This window comes from Micromys minutus (genome assembly GCF_963924665.1).
Source record: "Micromys minutus genome assembly, chromosome: 5".
Lineage (NCBI taxonomy): Eukaryota > Metazoa > Chordata > Mammalia > Rodentia > Muridae > Micromys > Micromys minutus.
In genome coordinates this window covers 24,981,920-24,988,433 of record NC_137974.1, presented here as the reverse complement: position 1 = coordinate 24,988,433, position 6,514 = coordinate 24,981,920, and positions in this window count along the sequence as shown.

Sequence of the window (6,514 nt, the reverse complement as noted above, 5' to 3'; positions counted from 1 at the left end):
GACAGATTGGGCCGGCGGAGCACGGGGCGGAGGGAAGGAGAGGAGCGGGTGGAATCTAGGAAGAGGGGGAAATCAGGGTGGAGACGCGGAGGGAGATCTCTCGGAACTGTTCTCTGCCAGGATTAGGGCGAAAAAAAAGTATTGCACGTCTTAGGTGTTGTGCAAGGACCTGAAACTCGAAAGCTGGAGACAGAAGGCAGCTAGGTGGGGGAGCTGAGATCTACAGTCTTATCCAATGAGTGGGGTTTTTTGTTTTTGTTTTTTTTTTTTAAGTATACAAAATGTACTTTAGAGGGAAATAAGGGGCGGTGCGGTAACAAATGTAAAACAGCTCTCATTTCTGTGTTTTCAGCTGTAGATCTATCCTTTAGCAGATCTCTTAGGGCCCGAGTAAAATCTGTAATGTCAAGCATTTTTTCAAGTCCTTACATACCAACCTGGGCACATTTCCCTCTCCAGTATTTAAGGAGCTGGAAGTTTTCACAGACATTTCTACTTTTCCTTCGCCGCATGTGGGGGAAAAAAAAGTGGGGTAGGCCATATGAATTATGAAGTTTTTAATATTTAAACCATGTTGATTCTAGTCGGAGCATGGAATCTAATTTGAGAACGAACAGCCAGCTCAACTGGGTATTTAAATAGACATTACATCTTTGGCTTATTTTTGCTAGCACTGTAGTCTCCGAAGGGGGCGGGGGATGAAGTTTTAATATTTTCAGAAAAGAAGTATGACCCGTCTACCTAATACAGTAGCACCTTTTCCTACGAAACGGGAACCAAAGAAGCCACAAGCATTCACAGACACTCAATGACCCTGAAAACTGGGAATCCAGATTTGTAGGAAAGCGACAGCCAACTATATTACCACCTTTTTACTGCCTTGTTTTAATGGAGGGTGAGTGGTTTTGTTTGGTTTGGTTCTTAATTTTTGCCAGTGATCACCAAAGGAAACTACTTTCCTTAATCCTCAATGTTCCTGTACATTATTTTATCGGGCTTATTGAAAAGTTGAAACAATAAGTTGCGACTTGAAAAAATGCCTGTAATTTTACTGTTTAAGTGCGTCTGTTGACAGCACATTATACCAGAGTGCCTAGGGAGAGCACACAGGCCCCTTTACACTGAAGCATCTTTTTAAAAGTTCTCAGGGAAAAAAAGTGTACTCCAAAGAGTATGTCACAGGTATGAGTCTCCTTAACAATGTATAGGTAATGAATGTTCGCAGAAATTCTCACGTGCTGTTTGTTTGGGTGTTTTTTTTTTTTTTTAAAGCAAAGATAAAATCATATTATGAACTCAATTTTTTTCTCCCTTTTTCTTCCTGTTAGCAATAATCCATTTTTATAATTGTGGTTGCTGGTTTCAGAGAATGGGTGATGACAACTTTCATGACACCAGGATGTTATTTAATAAGTGTCTGTGCACTTATGTTTTAACTGAACAATTTCATGTTGCCAACCTTCATCTTTTAAAAACCTGGCCTCGTTTTCTCTGTGATTAAACCCAATCATGTGCTCAAATAACTCTGAAACAGGTCATAGAACTGTTGTTGGATTTTTAACTTTTGAAAAAAAAATTTTTTTCCAGAAAACTTTTGGATACTTAATGCTGATAATATGACTAATCCAAGGTGTGGCGTATTGATAGCTCTCAATACAATGTTTCATTTCTTTAACTCTCTACTCTCAATACAATTTATCTTTATTTTAGTTGACTTTTAAGCCTCTCTAGACCAGAGCATCAGTGGGGCATGACATTTTCCTGCAATAAGACCCATTTATTTTAATGGAAATCTTTCTAAATTTCACAATAGATATTTGACATGCTTTTCCTTACAAAGATTTCAATTGCAGAGAAACAAGACCCCACCAAACGATTTGACAAGCGCCAAAGAACATGTTTTTATAGCCTTGTCACTCTATTATTTTCCTTTTTTTTTTTTTAAAGAAATGTATAGATGAGCCTGCCTTGGCCTGGTTCACAAAACTGATTCATTTACAGTTTTAAAAATACTTGAATGTCTACTTTTTGCCTGACATGTCACCATTTATTTAAATGTAATTTCTGGCATAAAGATAAAAAAAATAGGGCCACCGCTTTTTAAATAAGTAATAGTTTCTCTCAAATCCTTAGCTCTTCAATCTCCCAGAAAATAGCCAGTTTAGCTGTGCATGATCGGACGGAAGTTGGAAGGCAATCTTTTTCTGAGGTGTGTACCATGCTGTTCTAAGCACACAGAGACCATGTTTAACCAAGACAAACACCGCTGTTGTCCACTCCAGCTTCCAAGAAAGGGTTAAAACTCGATAAATATTTTTCAGATTTTTTTTCCAGGTTCTACACTGGCGTGCAGCCAGCCAGTGTGAATGGACAGACCCCTCAGTTACTTTGAACTTTCTAGTTCTTTACACTCCTCCCTGCTGAACCATTAGAGAGGATGGGAGAAAACAAAACAAAACAGAAAGACAAATGTCAGGTTTCAGAAATCAATTAGTGGCCAGGCAAGTAGTGTGTGAACTGAAGTGTGCCAAAACAGGGGGCTGATTCTGAGGGAAAGAAGGAGAAGTGTTGAGTAGTCAGGCTGCCTAGGAGGGTAAGCATAGAAACAGTGTGCGTGCTTAGGTCCTTAGTCACTGGGCAGCGAGGATTTAGTCTTAGAATAAACCCCAAGTGTCACTATCTTTACGGGAATAAATACGCCTGAATGTGTGGGGGCTGAGCCGGCATCCAGCTACGGGGGCGGGGGCTTGCAAGAGACCGTGGAAAAAAAATAGATAAATAGCTTCTGAGTGGGCTGACAGAAGCAAGGAGCAATCTGCAGGGCAGTGCTCTGGGAGCACACGGGCAGCCAAGACATCTCCTGTCAGTTGATCATAGAGAGTCCTCCAAACCTCACTCAATTTGAGAGAATATCCGCAGGATATTCCATTTCTGTTCTCAGAACTATCAAACGATCCTGGACTGTAGAGGCACCAGAAAGAGTGATAGTAACTTCTGGTAAGTGAGCGCACAGTGCCCGAGGGTAAGATTATTTAATTAAAAGTGACTTTTATATTCACTGTGTATCCCTGTTAGAATCTGGATCAATGGAAACACACAAGATATTTTATCCTGTAAACCACTTCAGCTCTTTCATCTTTTTAGTTTTTCAGTCCTACTTGAGGCCAAGCATTTAAAAAAAAGTTACTGAGAGGGTAACACAGTAAATAAGCTGTCAAGAAGACCAGACAACATGAAGATCATGTCGATTCAAGAACGTCAGAGACACAACAGATGTCTCCTTCGTTTCTTTTGTGCTGACAGATCTGTAATTTCAGTATTTTAAAGATTTCATTTCTGTATCATTTCACATGACGTATACCTAAGGAAATATTTTAATCTCCGGACTGCACTGTCTCCTTTCTCTTGTTCACAAGAGATACGTTTTTATTTAGTTTTGGATTTGAGTGTATTCTCCGTGATACTCTGAAAAGCTGTGTATGTTTACACAATGCAGCTCACCTACCCCAGTTTTACAACACCCGTAGTACTTTTTTAAAAAGTAGAGGTTTACCTTTTGGAGGGACTGGGATTGCTTTTTCCACCTTGTTAGTGTACTAAGCAGATGAAAATGGCAAATATGAATGCCTTAGACCACGTTATGGGCCCGGCATACCGCAGCTTCAACTGTGCAGTACTTGTATTCCGACTCAGAATAGCTTAGGAAAGGGGACGAGACCATTCCTGGCCTGAAGCAGTTACACCAAACAATCTTTTAGAACGTAAGGGATGCTACCTCATCAGCATCACAATGAGCCAATGGCTGGCGTCTACTGACTACAACAGCAGTGAGGGCTCCAGGCTGTGGGGCAGGCAGAAGTGCCCCCGTGGGTCCTGAACAGGGACACATCTTTGTTGGCATAAATTCATAGACGAAATGTGTACAATGTGTGCTTCATGTGGTGCTGCGGTCATGGACGTGTGGGCACGTTTGGGAGAGGACAGTGAGTCAAAGAGTACGAAGAAGGTGAAAGATGTGAATGAGCTCAGGGGAGATTAGCCAGGCCTGGCGGGGCTGTGCTGAAGCACTCAGAAGCAGAGCCAGGACAGTAGTCACATATTCAAGGTCAGCCTGGGCTCACTCCGAGTGACACAGGGAGACCCTGTCTAAAACAAAGACAGATAACAGATAACTCTCCATCTAGAAAATAAACATGTACATTCATATATTTATATTTGGAAATAACTTAGATATCCAAGATTAACATTTTATATGTATATATAAACAGTAACATTTTATATGTATATACACACACACACACACACACAGTACAGAAGAGCTCTTGCAGAAGACCTGAGTTTATTTCCAAGCACTCATGTAGGTGGCGCACCAACACCTGTGATCCCATCTCCAAAGAATTGAATGAATGCCTCTGACCTCCATAGTCATGGGCACATGCGCGCGCACACACACACACACACACACACACACACACACTTAAAATTATAATAAAAAATTTTTTCTTTAGAAAAAAAGAGAGGGGAATGTTCCTGACACAGGAAATGAGAGAAGTTTACAGGAGAAGAGAATAAAAGGCAGAGGGTTTTATAAACATGGACCCACAGAGGTGAAAAGAAAGGACAAAGTTACAGCTTTTGAAGCCAGGCAACGTGGAGAGACTGGAGCAGGTGAACGGTGAATTCGAGGCATCGGGATCACAAAGTGAGTTCCAGGCCAGCTGTGGCTACTTAGCTAGACTATCTCAGACTAACCTGTTGCTGGCTATCCTGGTGCATACAGTTTAATTCAGCACCCATAAACCAGAGGACGGAGGATTACAGGACATTGAGGCCAGTCTGGGCTACATGGCAGCAGCCAGCCTCAAACTGAAAACACACAAAAGAACGAACGAACCATAGTTTGACATCTAAGATTAGATGGTAAAACTATTGGGTAATTTTTATTCTTCTTCTTTTTTTTTTTTTCTTCCCGCTTTCTTTTCTTTGGAGGGAGTTGTGGTGGGGTTCTTAAGTCTGTGACGACTAAGGATATAGCTCAATTTAGGTGTAGCATTTGGCCAGCACTCTGTAATCCCAGGAAGTAGAGACCGGACAGTCAAGAGTTTGGAGTCATCCTTGGCTATGTGGTGACTACAAATCCATCATGGTCTGCAACAAAATTAAACAAAACAAAACCAGTATCCACATCTCTTATTTTTCTACATAAACACAAGTTTCTCTCTGTATAACCCTGGCCATCTTGAACTAGGCTGACCTCGAACTGAGAGATTTACTGGTCTCTGCCATGAGTGCTGGATTTAAAGACACATGCCAACACACAGCTGCATGTTTAACAATTAGAATGCAAATCATTTGTAATCAGAATAAAACATTAAAAAAAAAGATTTGTTTATTTTAGGTATGTGAGTATACTGTAGCTGCTTCCAGACACACCAGAAAAGGGCATGGATTCCCATTAAAGGTAGTTATAAGCCTCCACGTGGTTGCTGGGATTTGAACTCAGGACCTCTGGAAGAGCAGCCAGTGCTCTTAACCACTGAGCCATCTCTGCAGCCCCCAGAGTAAAAGTTGTAATGAAAACACATAGTCAAGGTTTAGTCCGGAGTGGAAAGCACAGACTCCCATTTGAGATCAACAAGGACAGTGATAACTTACCCTGACCCTTCTGAACCGGGTTGCTGCCCTAAAGAATGGGGGGGGGGGCGAGGTGTGGGGCAAGAAAGGCTAGAAGTCAGGAAGGAATAACCTGGGAATGTTTGATCGTAGACACATGCTGTACTTGTATGTGTACGAGGCAGGACTTCTCCTCCATAACACTTTTTTTGGGGGGAGGCGGGACTCCGACTTCTTACACTTGTCTCCTGCTTCCTCGATTCGTTTCAACCATTTACAGTGCTGATTTGAAAATCAGTGTGTGGGTCAGCGCACGTAATCTCAGCCCTTGGGAGATGGAGGCAGGCAGGTGAGGAGATAGTTCAAGGTTACCCTTCATAATAGAAGTTCCCAGATAGCCTTGAATTCCTTATGTCCTTATATGGTCAGTTTGAAGGCAGCCTGGGCTTCTGTTCTCCCCTTCCCCCCCCATCAGTGTTTTGACAAAATGCTTAGGCTCTTAGATCTAAGTTGAGTAGACCTAATCTTTAAAGAGGTGTGCTAAATCCTAAAAGAGTCACATTTTTAATGGAGTATACCCAAGGCCTTCTAAGTCCCTGTTCTCTTTCTTAGTACCTTTTTTCTTTTAAGAATTCAGTTGGGGGCAGTTGTGATGACAGATACATTGTAGACACTAAACTTTGAAGACATGTTCTTTCCCATTTTAAAGAATGTAATAGAGAACTATTTTCTGAGGAACCCCTGCTCCTTGGTCACCACCTCCACTTACCACTGACATACAGTTCCAACTTTCCATCTGCTCTCTTAATAAAATTCCCAGCTCAGACACTTTTGTCGCTGCTCCCAAATAACATTCATAAATTCACACGGAATATTGCAAATCACTGAGTCTGAATGAGTT